The sequence below is a fragment of the Python bivittatus genome, unplaced genomic scaffold (assembly GCF_059951505.1).
Source record: "Python bivittatus isolate LINGU-HERP-01145 unplaced genomic scaffold, Pbiv_v1 ctg000610_np1212, whole genome shotgun sequence".
Classification (NCBI taxonomy): domain Eukaryota; kingdom Metazoa; phylum Chordata; class Lepidosauria; order Squamata; family Pythonidae; genus Python; species Python bivittatus.
In genome coordinates, this window is record NW_028277088.1 from 6,156,587 (window position 1) to 6,178,033 (window position 21,447).

Genomic DNA, 21,447 nt, shown 5'->3' on the forward strand with positions numbered 1-21,447 from the left:
ACACCAGTGCTTTGGGAGAAGAGGAGGAAATGTGGGCATGGTAAGTATGTCTCACCAAGAATTATGAGACCAGGATTAGAGCATCATCTATAGAAAACCGACAGTGCGGTTTCCCAGGATTTGGGAATGACAAACACGCAACAGCTGTAACCTCTGCCCACATAACAAAGTTTAGGAAACAAACTTTCTGAAAAGAAGAATGTACTGCTTAGAATCAGGAAAAAAGGCACCATTCAGATATTGCTAAAGAAAGACAGACTTGGGGGCAGGAGGGGGAATGGAAAATCTGGGCCCCATCTGCTTGTATGGTGTGGCTTTGCCCCCTTGGAACGATAGCCCTATCTACTGCAGACTTTGCCCCCCAGTTAAATGCAGCCCTCAGCCACTACAAGTTTGCCCGGTGCTGTTTGAGAGGATGTTGTACTTGGTCATATTATCCAAATGGGTTGGGTTGGGTTGGGTTGGGTTGTGACTCCTTCAACACAGCCTGGTTTTACTCTAAGGTGTGGCTCCTACCAACATCGGCCATGCACAGGAATTACAAGCATTAGGAATCTGATTCAGTGCTCAAAGATAATATCATCATCTGTTTCTAACCCAAGGACAGTGGTTCGCCTTTCAGAAAATATCAGTGTTTGTTGCCTGGCGGCCTTGAATTATTCATCAAGCTCCGCCACTTTCTTGTCCAATTCACTTTGTCATTTCCCTCCAACTTATTCCCAGCAGCTCTGATGAAAATATAACACAATAACACCTGCTTACAAGAGGCATTCAATTTACTACATGCCCTGATTGAAAAGACATTTCCTCTGCTCCCAAGTTAAAATTAGATGCTCTTTTTTTAATGGAAGATTCATGTTTTGAGGGAGAGAACAGCAACGTGATACACAATGTGGCAAGCCTTCTCTGGCAATCTTACCAAAAAAAACCACAAAAGTTTTGTCCTTTTCTGTAGGAAAAAAAGAAAAAGAAACATGATATGACACTAGAGCAAAGTGTGAAATTCCACCCACACCCACAAATAGCAAGCGGACTACTTTAAAGTTTCTGGAGAGTTGTGGGCAGATTGCTGTACTCAAAAACTAGACTTCCCACTTCTCTTGTATCCAAACTTGGTCACTTGTTTTTCACTCCCCCTTCCTCCAAGTAGAACCTTTTTTTCCAACCAGCTGTTCATGGTCTTTAGTTACACGTTTGCATTTACGTAACCTTGGACAATTTAGCAGCAGCACCTAGCTGACCTTGTTGAAGAAGCCAACTTAGTCTTCCCATCTGCAAGAGGTGGTAACACTTAGCTGACCTTGAAAAAGCAAACCAGGGTTAGCCCTCAGGTGGGAAAGCATGAGGAAATGCCAAGGCAATCAACCAGACTGAGAAGGCAAGCAACTTCCTGGAAGAATGTAAAGGCAAGCCAAGTTCATATTACCGGCTAAGTCAACTGCATGAAGGTGCCTATGTCATCTCCAACGCTTAAGTTTGACTCAAGGGAGTTTTACTTCTTATATATACCAACAGGCTATATGCTACTGCAGCAATACAATAAAAACAACGACTTAACATTGTTTAAACGCTACTGAAAGGACAGATGCTACAGAAGTTATAGCCTGAGAGAGATGAGTGTAAAAAATAGGGTAGCAGAGAAACACTAAGATCATGCCAGCATGATTATTCCATGCAATGGGCCACTGCAGAAAAGGCCACCCCAAATCTTCATGGTCAAGTAGCAATCCACAATTTGAAATTTCCTCAAATCTTGATCTGCCCCATGTACTTGTCTTGTCCCAACCCAGACTAAGTTTCCCTGGTGATAAGCCTGTCCAAGCATTCCTAGCCCTGCAGAAAGATACTGAAGCTTCCTTTCTGGTTGATTAAAATACCAAGGGAACCAGTATAGTGGTGCAGGGGAATACTGTTGCGTTTTTCTTCATCCCACCCTTCCCTTGCATTAAGTAAGTTTTGCAGGGCTCTTTCTGAAAGCCCTAAAAAAATTAGTAGGCTACACATGCTCCCTGCAGTCAAGGATACCAGCCTTATTCCACCTTCAATACTCCAACAAAGCATCTGTACAAATCAATGCCAATGAGCACCTTGTTTGGATATACGCTGATGCAAAAGCAGACCTCTAGACTTGGCTGAATTGGAGTACCTTGACACAGCCATGGCTTTTGACTCTCCTATGCTCTGCGGCCATTTCACCCTGCTGATGAAGAAACTGCCTGCTGCCTCTCAAGGATGGGGAGGAGAGAAAGGCCACTTGGGTGATCAATGGGGGAGCAGAAAAATGGGTGTTCCAGCTAGCCCCACTGCATTGTGGGACCACAGGAGCACAGCAGCAATCTCGGATCAGTGCAGATTTTAGGGTGTGGATGAGAGCTTAGTCCTCTGGTTCTTCATATTAAACCAGACCTATTGACACTACACATATAGTCCTTGTTTAACGACTATTTGTTTAGCAACTGTTCAAAGTTACGATGGTGCTAAAAAGTGACTTACAACCAGTGCCCAAAGTTATGACTGTCACAGCACCCCCGCTGTCACGTGGTCGTGATCCAGGCGCTTGGCAACCAGCTCGCACTTATGATGACTGCAGTGTCCCGGGGTCACATGATCACCATTTGCCACCTTCCCAGCCGACTTCCAGTAAGCAAAATCAATGGGGAACCACGTGATTCACTTAACAGCTGCATGGATTGCTTAACGACTGCCGCAAAAAAGGTCATAAAATCAGGTCAGGTCACATGATGATTTGCTTAACAACTGCATTGTTTAGTGACCTAAATTCCGGTCCCAATTGTGGTCGTTAAGCGGGGTCTACCTTAATACCACCTACAGACCATGCATGGTGGTCAAGCAGATCTCTGTAAACCTCCCCTTAGGATGCCTGTCACAGGTGGGGATTATCAAGCACCTGCTAAGCTACAATACCTAACCTTATGTTTGGTGGGTCATAGGCCGTGCAGGCTCATTAGATTCCTAACTGATGCCTACTGGCTGTGTTGGGACTACAGGTCCCCAAAATCCCAGGCAAGATTCTTTTAGTTGCGCTCACTGGGACTGCAGTTCCAACTTAGTTGTAAAGTACCAAAGTCAGGATAAGCTATGCTCTCCATTCTTATAATACAAGTTCCTCCTTATCACAAATCCCACTGAATCTTAGAAAATTCAGCCAAGTTTTATTCACATCCAATATTTAGTCTTAGTTATTTAAAAACAAAAAACTATCTTCAGAGGAAACTATTTCCTCTTCCTCTTCTGTCAGTCATGGTAAATCTGCAAATAAATTGTCGGGACTCAGTTCCAATCACAGTAGGTTGTAAACTGGAGCAGCTGATGTGAATTCTCCCCCACACTCAACCCACTCTAGTCTTTTCACAGCTTTTATCCAGGTTCACTGCTTCCCAGCAAGTCTGATCGGATCTATTGTGTACAGAAATGAATGACATATTTGCTAATCGTCCCATTAAACTTTCCACCTTTTGGAATAGCAAAACAGAACCAAACAAAACCAAACCACATACCCACCAAATGACTTTTTCAAGGACATTGATGCTTCTTTTGATTTTGTAAACCATCAACCCAGCCAATGACTTGACTCCTTCTGTGTTTATTGAAAACGTTGTGCATGTGCGTGTATGTGTGTGTGCGGGTATGAATATGAAAAGCAATGCCTCCAATAACGGGGAAATGGAGCAATTCTTTTTATTGTGATAAATGGAAAGTGGGAGAGAAGAAGGTGTAAATAGTCAAGGAAAGAATGCTGACTTAATGCATTTTCACCCCCAAATTAATTAGACATTCTGAACACTATTATGGTGGGGGGGGACCTAACCCAGCTTCCTCCAAAATGGTGATCTTCAGATGTACTAAATACTTTATCCAGGGTAGCTGGTAATTCTAGGAGTTGCACTCCAATACATCTGGAGAGTAGCTAGCTAAACAAATATTTTTTGTTTTTTCCATTTGCCATTTAACAGAGAACTCTGGTATTTATCTCCTCTTCTTATTATTTTGCAAATGGAGACATCAGCGAAGAAACTGGTACTGAAACTATATTTTTTTCCAAATAAATTAGTGTAGTTTGTGGACACAGCTGAGATCCCCAACTGTCTGGAGTCTGGGAGCGTATCTGGAATTTGAGAACGTCGTAGATGATCTTGCAAAATGGCCTACATGGCGGGCATGGGCTGATAAAAAACATCAATTGCCAGAAAATGAAATCATTAAGCTTAAAGGGAGGCATTTCTTCCAACCACCTGAGATTAAGACAGAAGTCAGGTCTGAGACAGAAAGCAAAATTCAGAGATAATAAGAATACATGACGAAGCAAAGAATCTGTGCTCCAAATGCCAAATTTAACTATTTTCTGCCCTCAAACACAACAAAACCCCCATTTCACACAAGCAAACAGATAATGCTCAGAAGAAGCAAGAAACACAGTTAACTTCTAAAGGAAAAGTGAAACTAAATAAGTATAAAATCAGGAGAGATGGGAGGACCGACGGATGCCAAGGAATAGGCTGGGGGGCAGAAGCACAAAATATTGCCCTTTCAACTGCCCCTTTCAAGGCTCAGGACTGGTCCAGCTGTCATCTTCCAGCCTAGCCCAGAGGACTGTTGTGGGGCACAAATGTCTACTCTGAGCTCCACAGAAGAAGAATGCCATGCAACCGTTACGAACAAAGACAGAGGTACACAGAATACAGCCCCTGGTAGAAAAATGAAGAGAGGAAAAGGCCATCCCACGCAACTCCATAAGTCTACCGATACATGACCAGCTTTGAAAAGGAACTGTGGCAAGCACGTAAGTTGGAGCTGATAGGCTTCCAGCTTTATAAGCTTCTTATACTCTTCAGTTTAGATCTAAGCAAACAGCCTGCTCCACTTACAAGCTCCCCTATTCCTGTTATAATGTCATTAAGCCTCTTAAGCTGACAGTTGCCTCTTGATTCCAGCTGGTAGGTTTTTCTTCATTCAGCAGAGAAGTCTGCACCCCGGACACGTACAGGACATTTATATTTTAATCAGCAGGACCTAGGGAGCCGGAGTGGGTGGGGTGAGGTGGGAGGAAGCTTGGACCCAAATAATAAGGAAGTCCAGTTTCTGCAAACTATATATTCGTTTACCAGAAGCTGCTAATAGCAATACTTCGAACAATGGGATTGTTTTTGCCTGCTGCCACATGGGAGAAAAACAGGCAAGAGCAGTGTTTCTCAACCTTGGCACCTTTAAGATATGTGGACTTCGACTCCCAGAATTCCCCAGCCAGCATGGCTGGCTGGGGAATTCTGGGAGTCGAAGTCCACATATCTTAAAGGTGCCAAGGTTGAGAAACACTGGGCAAGAGGATCTGCCCAGAAAACTCTCTAGATAAGGAGGGGTTACATAACTTTGTGGGGTCACAGGGGAAAAAACGCCTCTGCTGGGGAAGACCAAAGGAACCTAGGGGGTTACTTGTCCAGCCGCAGCTAAAGGACGGATGGTTTCTAATAAAAGCCCATGCTTTTCCTGCAGGGGAGTCTAGCTGCAACTCTCGAGCAAGATCTAATGATCTCGGGTGACCAGCTTCTTTTGTGGGACACAAATGGAAATGCAGAAAAATCACAGGCCCACCCACTTTGCATCGTAACCTTGCTTACTACAGCTCTAAAGGAACAATTCAGCTGGGACTTCTGGCTTCCAAAAGGGATATCAGCATATCACTCACAGGAGCCGCCCTAGCCACGTCTCGGCCTGAGTCAGTTTTCTGGACATTCTTCCTGATGGAAGAGACAAGTCCGGAACATGGACTCATAAAGCCGCAACAGATCGCCTCCTCTGAACAAAGGTCTTTTCAATGTTTCTGTAGAAATGGGACCTTCCAGTCATCTTTTCTGCCCTAATGGGGCAGATCTTTCTCCTCCGGAGGAGAATTGGCCAGGCAGGGAATTCTGCAGAGATGAACTCGATAGCCTCCCTGTGGGTGGACAATTTGGGCCCACAAGAAGCTTTCCTTCAGTTCTGTATTTATTATAGCGCACCAGCAGTTTTTTCGCAGCACACAAGTGCCCTTTCACGCATGGCTTGGAAATTATTGCATTAAATCACAAAGGGGTGAGCAGTAACGCAATGAAATTTGCAAAGTGACACCAACTATCCAAAGTAGAGGGCAAAGAGTTCACAGATCCATTTGGCCAATGTTCTGAATTAGCCACTGCCACTCAGCTGGGGGGGAGGGAGGACCCCCCCCCAAACCATCAAATTCTTAAGACATCAACATGGCATTTTTAGTTGCTCAAGGAAAAAGAATTCTGCCAGTTCCAATCTTGCAACAATCTTCATTGAGGCATCCATAATGCCACCTTCCACAAATTCAGCATATGCTCAGCTTTTAAGCACATAATTCAGTGCTTTCATGAACAAGAAACTTAATCCTGCCTTCGTTTTAAAAATCAATGAGCACTGTCCCCTTGCAAGCGAGATGAAGGACAGCCTCAGGAATTTACACCAAGCAGACCTGCGCATGTGAGAGATCATACAATCAGTGTTTTGGTACCTGGTTCCATAATTTCTTTACATAGCCCTTCTCTGAATAGGGTTATGGGGATATCTCACATCGGTGCATAGACATTGTTTGCCTTTTGGTTCCAAGTCTGCACAAAAGGAACACATGTTTTTACTCAGATTAAAAAAAACACAGGAAAGAAGCCAGAGAGCCTGTAAGTCATCTCACCATACCTTCAGGTTCACTGATAAGGAATGATCAATAGAAATGATCAAAGAAACAGTGAAGCACACAAGAAAACAATTCCACATTGGCCTTTGAGAATTAGTGTTGGTCAAGAGCATGGGTTAAGAACAACAGCCTCCAACAGTTCAAATCTCACAGCAGCATAAGAAAAGCCTTACTGGATCAGGCCCAGACCAATCTTAGATCAGCATTTGGTTTCTCACAATAACTGGTATTTGGAGGATGAGCCCAACCTGGAGGTAATACTCGGTCTCAAGACTGATGGATCGGTCCTCCATGAATTTATCCAGTCCCTTGCTGAAAACCATCCAAGTTAGTGGAAATCTCCATGTCTTGCAGTCATGGATTCCAGAATACTTTCTTTTTTGTCCAGTCTACATTTCCTTCTAATCAGGTTAACTGGATGGTTTCTGGTCCTAGCACCTTGAAAGAGGGAGAAAAAATTCTCCGTCCATGCCATGCATAAATTTATACACCTTGATCATGTCCCCACTCGTGCCAAATATCTTAGTGTTTTCATGTAGGAAAGGTATTTAAGCCACCAGATCATTCCGGTTCCTCAATTCTACACTTTCTTCAGCTCTGTAAGTAGTCTTCTGGACACAGGTGTACTGTGAATTTGTATCAGGGTTTTACAGTGTGGGCAGTGTTACTTTCCACCTTTCCTAATGAACCATACACTCACTAGGCAAACTACTCTGATATTGTACTTGATTCCTAGTGACTCCATGGACATGCTGGTATAGTATTCCTGACAACAGTATGGAAACAGTTACCATCCACCATCTGGAATTTCTTGCCAGCTCCCATCTAAATATTAACTAAGTCCAAACCCGTTTAGCTTCTGAGCCCAGACAAGGTTGCTCTGTTCAGACCTGATCAAGTTAAGATATGTTATAAACGCCAAACTCTTAGGAACAGTGCGATATGAAGAATAGAAATGATTATAAATCAGCTTACTCCAAATCCTGGCGATATGGTTTTGTGGGCGTATTGCTATCCCTTAAGGAGAAGATGGAACGTGGAGGGCTTCTAGTCGATTTTTTTTCCCCTTGACTAAGAGATGATCACAATGCCAAAGTCACAGAACCCTTAGCATAATGCAATATGGCATAAAGATGAAGGCATTCTTCATTTGTCAAAAATAATTAAACATGTCACCGACATTCTGCATAACTCAAGAGCCAGCTGAGAAAAGAGCAGTAACTCTCCAGTTCCATTTGAGTGACTAGGTCAGCTCTGCCCCTTTTTTCTCAGCTGCTTCTCCATCCCTGTGCCTGTTCATTATGCCATAAATTAATCTGTAAAAATCGGGACAGACTACGTAATGTAATTAGCCCAGCCTGTTCAAACATGGCAAAGTTACATGGGGTGGCAAATCAGAGGTGCTGAGTGATCTGTAGCCAACAAATGACAGAGAGGTTAATGTGTAACCCGTATCCTAAAAGGAAGCTTATGGAGTTCCAAGACCTTCACATTCAAAGGTCAGGAAAGTGTCACCTTCAAGTTATTAACCCTTTTGAGATTGGTCTCTGTTTAGTTCTGCCCTTGAGTTTCCCACACCACCACATCATGAACACGACTGGGACTTCTGAAGATACATACTTATGCAAACCAAATTGTCACATGTCAAATTATTCGTCCTCAAGTATGTCCCAAGATATTTCTACATCTTTGCTAAGAAGCCACAGAAACACCCCCTTTTTCATTACTAAAATTGAGATATAAATCTGCCCAGAGATTATCCAATACAAATGTTACTGGAAGCAAGTTATGCCACTAGATTTCCACCAAGGAGGTTTCTAACAATATCTTGCAAAAATCTGCCACTGAGATAATAATTCCAGAAAATAGGAATGCATGAAGAGCATATCTGTTTATTCTTTGTTCGTGTCCCTTTCACTTCTACATATTAGTAAGTCCATCTTCCCTTCAAACATAGTGGTTAAGGTATTAGATTTGGAGCAGTGTACATTCTATCTAGAAGGTATTTTTTGAAGTGAGAATTATATTGAAAAATCTAGGATATATACAGACTGATGGTTAACTGTTAGGGTCTGTATGTTAGGGTCCTGAAAGCTGGAATTAAGAGGGTTCACAATGCAGACTCAGTGAAATTCTTAAGCATTCTGCTTAAGCAAGACTGACTGTTGTACATAGGATTTTTTTCCAAGATGGCCTCAGTTCTGGGAACCCTCTCTACAGTGACAACCAACTGTGAGATCTAGATTTGATTCCTTTTGTCATATGTTCACATTACCTTCAAAGTATGAAAGTCTCTAAATCCAAAGTACATTCCAACCTAAGTCCAAACTGCCTCATTTTGTTTCCCAATTCTGGACATTTCCATTAAGCACACAAAGCCTATAATTAATCTACTTAGATGGGAGACACCATTTGTAAAGCACTATTATTATTTGGTGGCTTCCCAGAAATTAGTCCTGCCTCTAAAGAGGGGAAACTATGAGCAATTGAGCCATTTCTTAGCAAACCACTGAAGTTAGAAGCTGCTATTCTGAGGATCCATTAGGGAAAATCCTTCATTCAACCTTTGTACTGTCTTTTAATTTAAAGAGAGTTGGTTAATAAATGCTGTTGATATGTCCAGCTCACAAGCATGAAAAACAGCCATGGATGTTTTCTCATCTTCCTGCACCAAAGTAATAGATCTCTGGAAGCTTCATATACAACTTTGACCACAGGCTTCAACCAACTCCATAACCTAGTTTTTGAAACATTTATTATTTAATATTGTCATTCCCACTATCTAATTCTCTAAACAAAGCCAGGCCACCAAGCTGATCCATAGCTATCCAACAGTACATCTGTCATCCTTTCTCAAAATCAACATTCTGGGATCAAGCTGGATGGCTAAGAGGAATTTATTCATGCCCAAAACATAGTAATGCAGCTACTTTAGGAATGAGATACAGTTGGAAAGCAAGAAACCCACGGTCATTAATCATATTGATCTTTTAACTGTATTAACGAAATCTGCATGAATTAGATTTAAGTGCAAACAAAAACGCAAAGTCCCATGATGTTGCAGGCAAATTCTCAGTTCTCCCTGACAATAAAGAGATCTATAAAAGGTTATCCAATTATAAATGTGTTTGTCTTTTAAGGAGCCTCAAGACATTTTGTTGGTTTTGCTACAGAAGACTAATATGGGTACCTCCTGGAAACGCTTCTAAATTTCTTTTTATCAGCCTCTGTATTTATAGTAATTGTATTAAAAATTATTTCCATAAATTAGCTGGGGTAGCTAGCTAATTAACTGACTAAATACTGCACAATATAATGGAACAAAATGAAGATAATTAAACAATGGAAAAAATGTCACAATATATCAACATACTCTCCCCTTTTCCCTTCTTATTCATACTCAAATTCATTTGTTCTAGATGTTTAACCAGACATTCCCATCACTCTCCCAGAATGTGGTACATGCATCTTTCCTTCATGTGGATAGTTTTCCTTTCCCATTTTACATTCTTTTTTTTCAATATAATTTATTTTAAAAAAATAAAGCTCTTCATAACTTTATTTTTTAATCGATTGCCATTTTTTAGCCTAACCCCTAATTCAAACAAATGCAAAGACTTCCACTTCTCAAGAACGACCATTAACCATTCTTTTTGTATTTCCTAATATACACCAATAGGAAAACAAAGATATATGCCCTTAACATTCAACCCCAAATAATTGACTGATCAAGCAAAGCTCTGATAGTTACGTCCTAGATTCTCAATACATTTTGCTGAATATTTTCCAAGTTAGAGAAGGGAAATAATTATAACTTTACTTAATCAACTGTCAGTACAGTTTGAATATACAACCTAGTTTGTAACGTTCTTAACTTTGAGGCGAGAAAGAAAACTATTTTACATTCAAAAACTGAACGCTAAAATACTATCCCGCTAGCTAATGGAAATGTATAGGATCGAGTCAGATTCTCCAAAGAATGTGGTTTGAAAAGAAGTAAGGAACATGTTGTAGTTTAAAATGAAGCTTGGACTCTCTTCAATTCATTGAAATTGTGGGCATTGTTAAATGTTTGGATACAGCATTATTCAATAATGATAGAAGCAGTCCAGGGTTCCGTTATCCTGGCTTCCTAATACAGTAGACTCACTTGGATCATTTGAATGACTTGGCTTGCCTGAAAGTACAGATTTACAGATTTTCCAGTAGTCTTCTCATTTCTCATGGGCTAGATCTCTTCGCTTAAGAGTCCCTTGGACTGCTAGAAGGTCAAACCAGTCAATCCTAAAGGAAATCAACCCTGACTGCTCACTGGAAGGATACTGAAGCTCACGCTCAGATACTTTGGCCACCTAATGCGAAGAGAGGACTCTTTGGAAAAGACCATGATGCTGGGAAAGATTGAAGGCAAAAGGAGAAGGGGATGGCAGAGGATGAGATAGACAGATAGCATCACTGAAGCAATGAGCATGAAACTGAGCAAACTCAGGGAGGCAGTGAAGGACAGGAAGGCCTGGCGCGATAGGGTTCATGGGGTCACGAAGAGTCGGAAACGACTGAACAACTGAACGACAACAACAGATCTCTTCGCTATTGATCCAGCAACAGAAGAATGCAGTCTCGCATTGGCCAAGTGACAGGGCAGAGAATACTCTGCAAACCAGAAGAGATGCCATGTACAGTAGTATATGAACAATATTGGGCACAAAGAGCCAATCCTATCAACTACGGTAGAACAGAACAATTCATCTGTACTCCTCCAGTCTATAATGAACATCCATTTTGAGCATCTAGACTCACTTTCTTCCTCAGGAGAAGTATGAAGCAACAAGAAAACAATCCTATTAAAAGAGGTTCTTCAGGTCTTCCAACATCGCCACTATAACTGAGTCCATCCACGTTGCTGTGGTCATCTTCTTCCCTTTCCTTCCACCTTTCCCAGGATTACACTCAGATCCACTCATTTCCCCCCACTGCATGGGTTTACCAATAGACAGGAAAAGGAATAGGACTTTTGTACTTATCCACCCCCCGCGGAGTGCACAGAAACACAATTTGTCAATTAAAGCAAAGATGTGTCCCGGGTGCCTGGAAGCCCATGCTCTTGATTCAGAGTTGGTTATACTGATTTGTATGTAAACTGTTTCTTTGAATGTACATAGCATTTTCTGCTTAACTGTAATATTATAAGTAGGCTCAGGGCTGATTAGTAACTGGATGTTACGCCTCCAAAAAGTCTGAGGGCTGCAGCTTACACTGGAACACCGAAAAACATTTTCAAAGAAACCAGTGCCAAATCACTTCCCCACCATTGCCAAGAAAAATGCACAGATGAAGTCACCAAGAATCAAGTTCAACCTAAGGGCAATGTCAGCATTTTAAAAGCCAGTTAATTCCTTTGCCCCTTTCGGAGTTGCGATTGGGTAACCTGGCTTACAAATTCTTCCACCTTACCCTGAGTAGGTTCACTTATCACGCCCACCACAACCGGGTTTGCAGAATTCAGGGTTTGACTGAGCATGAACCATAATGGCGGCCAACTATTATGGCTGGTCAATCATGGTTCAAAGCTTAACATGTTGTGCAATCCCAGCCAAGTATGGTTTGTTTAATAAGTGATGGTTAAACTAATCCCAGCTTAGTGTGATGTCATGCAAACACAGCCATTATGTCTGGTGGCGGGGCGGTAATATGGCAGAACTCTGACCGCTGCAGCTTTCTGACATTTCTTACTGCTGTGATTTGGTATTTCCAGAAGCTTCAAGATTCCAGTATCCATAATCTAAGGAGAATTAAAACTGAGTTCAAAGCAAAAGGATTTCTACACACCAGGACTAATTTCTCCCTGGATAGAACGTTTAATGGAAGATATTGTGCTTGCTGACAAGTCAGGCACTTGTACCGCATTAAACAGATCAAATCTAATTGGAATTTGTTCCGTGCTGCTGCTCTACAGATTGTCAATAAAAACAATATCCACATTGCATTTCAGGTTCACTTCATTTGCATTCCCTAATTTAGAGTTTAAGTAATTTAACAATAGTAACGATTTCATTCAAATTAAAGTCCAGGGCAAAATTAAAAACAATTTTAAAGTGGTGTTAGAAAACATTTCATTAAGTACCTACTACAGTAATACTCGCTTTCTTAATATCTCAATCTCCCCCTCCCTTTACAACCAACACTAAGCTTCTCCGGCCAGCCAAGCTTTAGACAAGCCTTGTTAGATTTATTGGCATTATTTCATGCAATTAATTAATATATATTAGAGCTCTGTAAGGAAAAAAATGCACAAAGATTGGCACTAAAATAAATGAGGCCATTTGAAAAAAAAAATTGCATTCCACTGAGATAATTGCTCTCTCTTTTTTTAAAAAAATTCAAATACTTTCTTGATGGGAGCCATCAAGGAATATTCTGCCAATTATCTCCATCCTTTCACTAAATGCTGGAGGCACCACACTTATTAGCCACAAGGCTCTTAGCTGCTACAAGGGAAGAGATGTCAGGCTGGACATCCCACAGGAGCAGCCATAGCAGGCTTCTCCAACCCAGGTGCGCCAGGACTACAACCACCAGAATTCCCAGCCCACATGGCCTTGATATTAGTGCTCAGTTTCCTTTCCTGGGAAGGGCAGCTGTGAGACAACCCAAAATATAGCCAGTCCTATACAAAGGGCTCCAGCATCTTTGCAATGGATGAGTAGGAAAGTTCACTTTAGTTGCTACACCCTGCTATGATGGAGAGAGACAAGTGAAAAAAATGCATGTTTAAAATGAGGATGCCATGCAATTATTCTTTTATTGGAGCTGAAAGACATACACCACTGAAGGAACTTGGGAAGGAAGCTCAACACACAAGTGTTGTTGGGCAAAAGGTCGACACGGTCTTCAGAAATGCAAATGCTCCCTTTAGAGCAGTGTGTTTTAAACTTGGCAACTTTAAGATGTGTGGACTTCAACTCCCTAGCCAGCATGTTTTCCAGCATATTCCCCAATGGCGATGTTTCTGCTCACCTACTCAGAACAAGACAGCCACAGAAAGGACAGGATATTTCTTGTAACTTTCTGAGTTGCCTAGGTGGACTCAGAAGATGTCACAATACAATCAAATCAGAGGAACCTGGATATGTGACTATATAGTTCCTTCTCCAGTAACTAGCCCTGTGAAAAAAAGTGTCATGAAATCACTACAGTACAATGCAGCTTGATACAGACAGACCCCGACCTGGTTACCTCAACAATATAGTTACATATTCCTCCCACCAGTCTTCCCCATGAGTAAATTTCATCTCTATCACAGCCAAAAGCTGAAGCCAAGGAGTAAAATCTACATGTATACTCCACACTCAGGTCCAATGTATGGAAGGATATGGTAGTAGGCTACAAGTAGGCTGAGTTTGTCTTTGTTTTTTTAAGTCAACATTTGGGATGTCACCAGACGGAGGCTGAACAGTCTCCACACAATACTAATTCTCCTTCTCCTTTCCATTTATATCTTCTCCAAGAATAGAATTAAGATGGACTGGAATGTTAACCTTACTAGGTTTGAGTATCCCAATTTGGAATTCCAGAAACATCACTATAACCTGAACAACACCATTCAATTCTTGAGGCTTAAAGGATTAGAAATTGGGGGAGGAAATACAAGGTGATCTTCAGAAGATGATCCCAGGTGATTGCTAGAAAGATCTCTGTATAATGCATTTGGAAGAGGTTCTACATGTTTTGGTGACCGAGTGACCAATTATGCAAAATGGATGGAGTCACATCACATGCATCACCTTATCTTTCTTTTTAAATTGTGTTTTGCCTATGTTAAGATTTTTCATGCATTACCCAGGTCAAAATGGCATTGTAGTGTGTATTTCTGGAAATCATCCTGCTGAATTTAGCGAAGTGGTCAGAAGGTTTCGGCACTGCAGGCTTCCCACTTTTGTTTGTTAGTGTAAGCATCTTCTTGTTTAAAAGTTATGGAAAACATTATTCCTTGCAGCAAGTACCTGAAGTTAGGGCAACCATCCCCGGGCTGCAAAAATCTGGCTGGAAGCAAAGAGATACTGCGCAGAAAACTCTTAATTCTCTGCAGCTATTTAATGACTCTCTGGATCTTTGCCGTCCTGGTGTGTTGGTCCTATAAATGCATTTTTCAACCTTCTGCACGTTCTCTTCTAACAACCAATTCCAACCTCAGATGCTGGAGTGAACTTTCACCAGAACTCCGCATTAACAGTAGCAGGAATAATCACACATTTAGTAACTAGTTTGATGGACTCCATCTGGAACACAAATGCTTAGAGCCCTTGATAAATTTAATGGAACTATTTAAATCTGAAGTACCCTTTTAATATAAAAAGATCACTCAAGCAGTTCCAGGCTTTCATTACAGAGTAATGAATACACAGACCTAGAAACCAAGTTTAGCCTTAATATGAAAACTCCTAAGTTTTTGTTTTGAGGAAGAGAGGAAAAAGAGAAAGAAGCACATAAATGCAGGTTTCTCTTGATGCAGATTTAGTTCCCAGACTGTCCCACGGAGGCTGTTCTACAGAACTGTAGCTGTTCAGGTAAATCCAAACAGCTCCCATCTTCTACATCAAGTGGGGAGCATATGAGCTTCTCAGATGCTACTGAACTACAACCCCCAGGTTCGTTCACTGATCATGACAGCCAACATGGTGTAGTGGTTAGGGCAATGGACTAGGAGCAGGGAGAACCAGGTGTTCTAGTCCTCCTCAGCCGCAGAAACTCCCTGAGTGATTATGCGTCAGTCCTTCCTTCTCAGCCCAAGAGACAGGGTATTCTAGTGGTGAACATGCTGGATTAGGAGTGGAGAGATCCAGATTCTAGTCCTTCCTAAACCAAGTGTGTGACTTTGGGCCAGTCCCTCCCTCTCATTTCAACCTGCTTCACAGGATTGTTGTGGGGGGATAAACAGATTAGAGATAATACAAATACCAAACAATACTAGTAGGCAGGAATGTGAAGAACCATGTCCATATTTATAGAGGGGAAGGATGTGAAACCAGAAACTGGTTCGACAGCTAGCCAGCAGAGGCGACCATGAGCCATGCTGACTGGGGCATTATGGGAACAAAGTCCAAAAGATTTGGAGGGCACCAGGTTGGGAAAAGCTGTTGTATCCACCCCCTGCACTTTGAACAAATAAATAAAATCCCTTCTGGCTCAATGAAAACTTAGCATCTCAGTACATTTTGACCATATTTCCTGGTTCTTCTGGAAGAATATCAAAAGGACTAGAAATGCAAACCATGGCAGCTTGAATTTGTACCACCCATTTTCATTCTAATGTTGCAAAACTCAAGGGGGATGTTGGTCTTCTATAAGCAAATCTCAACTCTCGGCAAGTTGAACCAAAGGCTTTACCTGCCAAACCAAGAGCTCAACATCTCCAATTGCAACGCCAAAGCGATACATGCGTTTCTCCTACCTGTAATTAAAATGGATAAGTAAACTGTACAGAGTGTTTCCTTGTGGGAAAGAGATTTGATTCGTACAAATAGGATCTACTTAGAAGCTGACATATCACGATAAATCAGCCGTCAACAGCCTCTCTACAGGTTGCCTTTTAGAGGGCTGAGGAGATTGGACAGGCAGAATTGGGAAGGAAAGGTAACATTTGAATTAGTGACATTCTCAGCTAAAGATTGACAAACACATTCATCAGTTTATTTGTACCATGCATACACCCTGTAAAAATTGATTTCGCCCTGTCAAACTATCAACTGCAAAATTATTAGGAATCTGCTTTTAGAGCCCAGGCGTGCTTTTGGAAATTCAATTTAATTGCTTCCTTCAAAATGCTTTGGATGGTTTTCCCCCTCAGCAGAGTATTGGTATTTAACTTTATCAAGACAGCCCATCGTCCAGGCATTTTCGGACAAAGATGGATACTGGAATGGTGAGGCCCCTGAGTCTGTGGGAAGAGTCAGGGAAGTTTTAGCATTTGATCCAGAAAATACTGCAACACCAGTCCACTTGGAGAAGCCACGGAGAAAAAAAATGTATCCCGTCCCAGAAGTGTCACTGCACCAGCACCGAGTTGCGGGAAGCTGCTAACTTTCTAATAGCAACTCCCCCCTCACCCAAAAAGCAAATGCTCCTAGGATTTCCCCCTGTAAAACCTGACCATCTTCTACTTCTGAACCACTTGGCCAAAGTGTGTGAGATTCCATTTAAATTAAGAGTTAAAAAAATAGCAAATCAGGCGGGCCCCTTCCCTCCCAGCTTTCCGAAAAAGTTTAAAGACCTGGCTCTGTCAGTGTGCAGGGGGTGATATGGGATCTACCTGCCCCTGGGGGTGGTTAGTCCCCTGATGATGCTCCCTGGAATTATTTGCCAATTTTCTCCCTTCTTGGAATTTATTTATTTTTAGGATTGTGTTTATGTTGTATTTTAATGGATTTTTGTCTTGTTGTAAACTGCCCAGAGTCATTCCATGAGATGGGCAGGGACAAATTTGATGGATGGATGGATGGATGGATGGATGGATGGATGGATGGATGGATGGATGGATGGATGGATATGGAAAGGGCCACTATGTGTCAGGCTCAGCCCAAGAACAACAGTGGAACAGTCCAGTCTAGTACAGTTCCTTTATTTGTCCTTTATAGACAGAATCTTCCCAGACTAAATCTGTACTACAGCAACTAGTGGATATACCCTGGGAGATTCTAGGGAGTGGCTACCCTGAACCTCTTTTGCTTCCCACGCTCCCCTTGAGGACTGTACTGTCTCTTGTCTCCTTTCCCCTCCTGGAATGCATCCCCTCCCTCCTGATAGCCTTGATCTCCCACATCACTCTCCTCCTCGTAGATATGTTCCATCACATCATGATATCACTGCCAGCAGATCAATCCCTGCCACTAGGTTTTGATTTAGCTGCCATGCTGGAACATTCCTTGTCTGACCAGGTTGGTTGTGTTTCAGATTTTAAATGGTCACACCACACAGGGTATCTCTCATCCCTCATCAAGAAACAACTCTATAGCAGTGTTTCTCAACCTTGGCAACTTTAAGACGTGTGGACTTCAACTCCTTGCTGGCTGGGGAATTCTGGGAGTTGAAGTCCACACGTCTTAAAGTTGCCAAGGTTGAGAAACACTGCTCAATAGGACTATCCAGGGAGGGAGGGAGGGAAGGGAAGGGAATATTTTTAAAAGAAAAATAAAAACCCCAGACTGAATTCCTCATATGCAAAAAATGTCTCCTACTTAGAATCCACTTTCATTACTCATTAGAGGTGCTAAACATGGATGAAGCAGCCATGGTTATGTCTTTAAGCTAGGTTTCCTTCCACAACCTTTTCCATGATGCAGCAAACTTACAAAACCAGCCAAGTGCAAAAAGATGCTTAGCTTGAACCAAAGGCGGGTAAGGCAAGACGCGAAAGAGATATAAAATCATGCATGGTATGAAAATACAGACACAGAGAAATGTTGCTCCCTTTTTCACCAAGGTAGACCTCAGAGTCATCCATTCAAGCTTATCCGCTAAAATTAGATGTAGGAAGATCTCGATATAAGGAAAGACTTTTGTACTCAGTGCACAGAGTGTGCGTGAAACCGACTGCCATCAGGGGCAGTGCCTGCCCCAAATCTTCATGGTTTTAGACAAGGTCTGGAGAAGTCACCACCAATCAAGTGACTCAAGGGAGTCTTCATCTTTCTTATCTCTGTAACTTCTTGCTCTCCAAATGTGCTGGACCAACTCCCAACAAAATCAGCATGAATTCCAACACATCTGGAGGACATCAGGTTGGAGAAATTTAGTTTAGGGAGACAGCTCAATCTCCATGAGCTTCTTAGCGCACTTAGTAAGCAACAATGAATTATAGCATTTCTGCCCCACCAGTGGCACCGATTGTGCATATGGACCATTGTGCTACAAATGAAATTGCTCCTTCTAGCTAATCGTCCAGAATGAAATATTTCATAATCGTAATTCCAGACTTTAGAGCCTTATGTTAGGTGCCTTTCAAACTTTTCACTACTTATATAGTTAGCAATGCACTGTGTTTGTAGCCACATGATTCTGGTCCATAAGTCACACACCTGCATTTGGGGATCCATCACTATTCCCCCACCATCACATAATGAAGTCACTTTTCCCACGGAAATATCATCATCATATTTTCCCGTCAGCATCCATCTGGATCTCTGGCATATAACTTGGTGGTCCTGAAAAGCTCATTTTACATTTTTAAAGAAAAATGAAGTATCCAAACTATAGGCCTTCTGACATCAACTTGAAAATACCAGGACAGAATCTTCAAAGAGACTGAAAGATGAATGGAGGAACAAAATTCTAGTTAATAGATGAACCTTAACGACATCGTGCAGAACTCCACATTTCTTCCATAGGGCAAGGAAGAGCAGAATAAATTATACAAAAAAGGCAGACTGAATGCATTTGCATAATAAATTCATCACATTCCATATGCTCATATGGAAGCTGCATGGTATTTTCTCAGCATTTGGCCTGGGTTACCTTGGTGAGGGATTTATTTTTAGCAACCCAACAATTTGATCCCTGAGAACTTTTGCAAAACTCTAGCGAGGCAGAGAAACAAAGCCTCCAGGCATTCTCGCAATAGATCCAATTAAATCATTGACTACAATTGCTTAGAGACTCATTTTCAAAAGGGAGGAAGGGAGGCACCTTACCAAAAAAAAAAAAATCACTCAAACCCACACACGGAAGTAGCTTTTGTGGAAAAAAATAGACGGGACAGGATCAAACTCAGATCAAATACATGTTTATCTCTATAAATCAGCTAGTATAAATCAGATCTCTGGGGGAGATGGGCGGCATATCAATTTAATAATAAATAAATAAATTTTAAAAATAGTATCAGAAAGAGCTAGATATCAATGATTGCAATTTCAATTCTGGGAATTGAAGTCCACCCATGTTCACGTTGCCAAGTTTGAAAAACACTACTTCAGACTGATGTTAAGCAGGATGTAGGGCATCCCTGAAGGATTTTCTGTGTCACCTTAGAATAACACAAACACAATAATTACCAGAAAAAAGCTGTAAGTTTTTACTTTGTAACTGGAAACCAGCTGTGATCTTCATCCAAACAGTTAAACAACAGGAGAGATTAAATGACCAAAGGAACATATAAAACAGCCATGAGATGGGGTCTAATGCCCTCTTCTGGATAGAAAGAATCCCCAAATACGAATTGATGACAAATGGTAAGCAGTGTTAAGATTATATTCCCATAACAGTGTTTCATAATATTTGGCATTTGTATAGCTAGATCTTATATAATACCCTGGAAGGAAAGTATTTTAATTGTCCTGAAATCCTCTCCATGAATGTTGGACCAACTATTTATCTATTCCAAATCTTGGTTTCAACAGTCACATGCTTCTAAGGAATTAAGAAAAGAGCCATCACATATATATCTGAAATGTTTATCTCAGGCATATCACATTGTAACATATATTTCTTCAGAACCTGGTTGTTCTATTTAGCTAGGATGAGGACTAGTCAAGAACAAACCTACTCCAAGGCTCACGTACATCTGAAAAATCATGGAATAGTCCATTAGCTCACTCCTACTTGTACTTTTTGATATTTTCACTACCTCAGCTAAGGAAGAAGCTAAGATGAACATGAAAAGCTGCTAAGATAGAACGTGTGAACAGTTCAGACACCTCAAGGTTGTAGCCTTCACGCTGGCTACACAGTGAGCTGAGTAGGTCTTAGCTTGAAGTAAAACCTACTTAGAGTTTAGCCTCATGCCCGAACATCAGAAGCAAAATAAATCAATGCCAACAACAGAAGTGCTATTATATATACACGTGTGTGTGTGTGTGTCCGTCCGTCCATCCATCCATCCATCCATCCATCCATCCATCCATCCATCCATCCATCCATCCATATGTTATCTATCTATCTATCTATCTATCTATCTATCTATCTATCTATCTATCTATCTATCTATTCGGCTTGTATGCCGCCCATCTCCCCCACGGGTGACTCTGGGTGGCTCACAATAAAAAGAAAAAACACAATTCTCTCCAAGATGGCTAAAAACTATAAATAATTAAAAAACATATTAAAATGCCCTAAAAAACCTCCTCTAATTTTGGCTCTATAAAAACCTGTAAGATGCTGGGGGGGGGGCAACCCATCATCCCACCAGCCATCTCCACAGGTGCGGGCCCCCCTCTGGCCCCCAGGCCTTCTGGCAAAGCCAGGATTTAATACCTTTCCTGAAGGCCATGAGGGAGGGGGCACACCAGACCTCAGGAGGCAGGATGTTCCATAGGGCGGGCGCTGCAGCAGAAAAGGCTCTCTGCCTAGACCCCACCAATCGAAATTCCCTGACTGGTGGGGTCTGCAACCTGCCCCTTCTGCTGGACCGAGTGGGACGGGCTGAAGTGACCAGGGCGAGGCGGTTCCTCAGGTAACCTGGTCCCGTGCCATGAAGGGCTTTAAAGGTGATGACCAACACCTTGAATTGGACCCGGAAACAAACCGGTAACCAGTGCAGCTCACGCAACAGTGGTGTTATATGTGCCCTCCTAGGGGCATTAAGAACTGTCCGCGCCGCCGCATTCTGCACCAGCTGTAGCTTCCAGATACGCTTCAAGGGTAGCCCCATGTAGAGCGCATTACAGTAGTCCAACCCAGAGGTGACCAGGGCATGAGTGATCGTGCGGAGGTCCCCCTGATCCAGGAAGGGGCGTAATCTATCT

General features: G+C 41.9%; 1 protein-coding gene across 9 annotated transcripts in view; it reads right to left on the reverse strand.

The window, feature by feature from the left end:
* XYLB (xylulokinase) overlaps positions 1 to 21,447 on the reverse strand; it is an 84,397-nt gene that overhangs the window by 28,754 nt on the left and 34,196 nt on the right. The window lies entirely within an intron of this gene.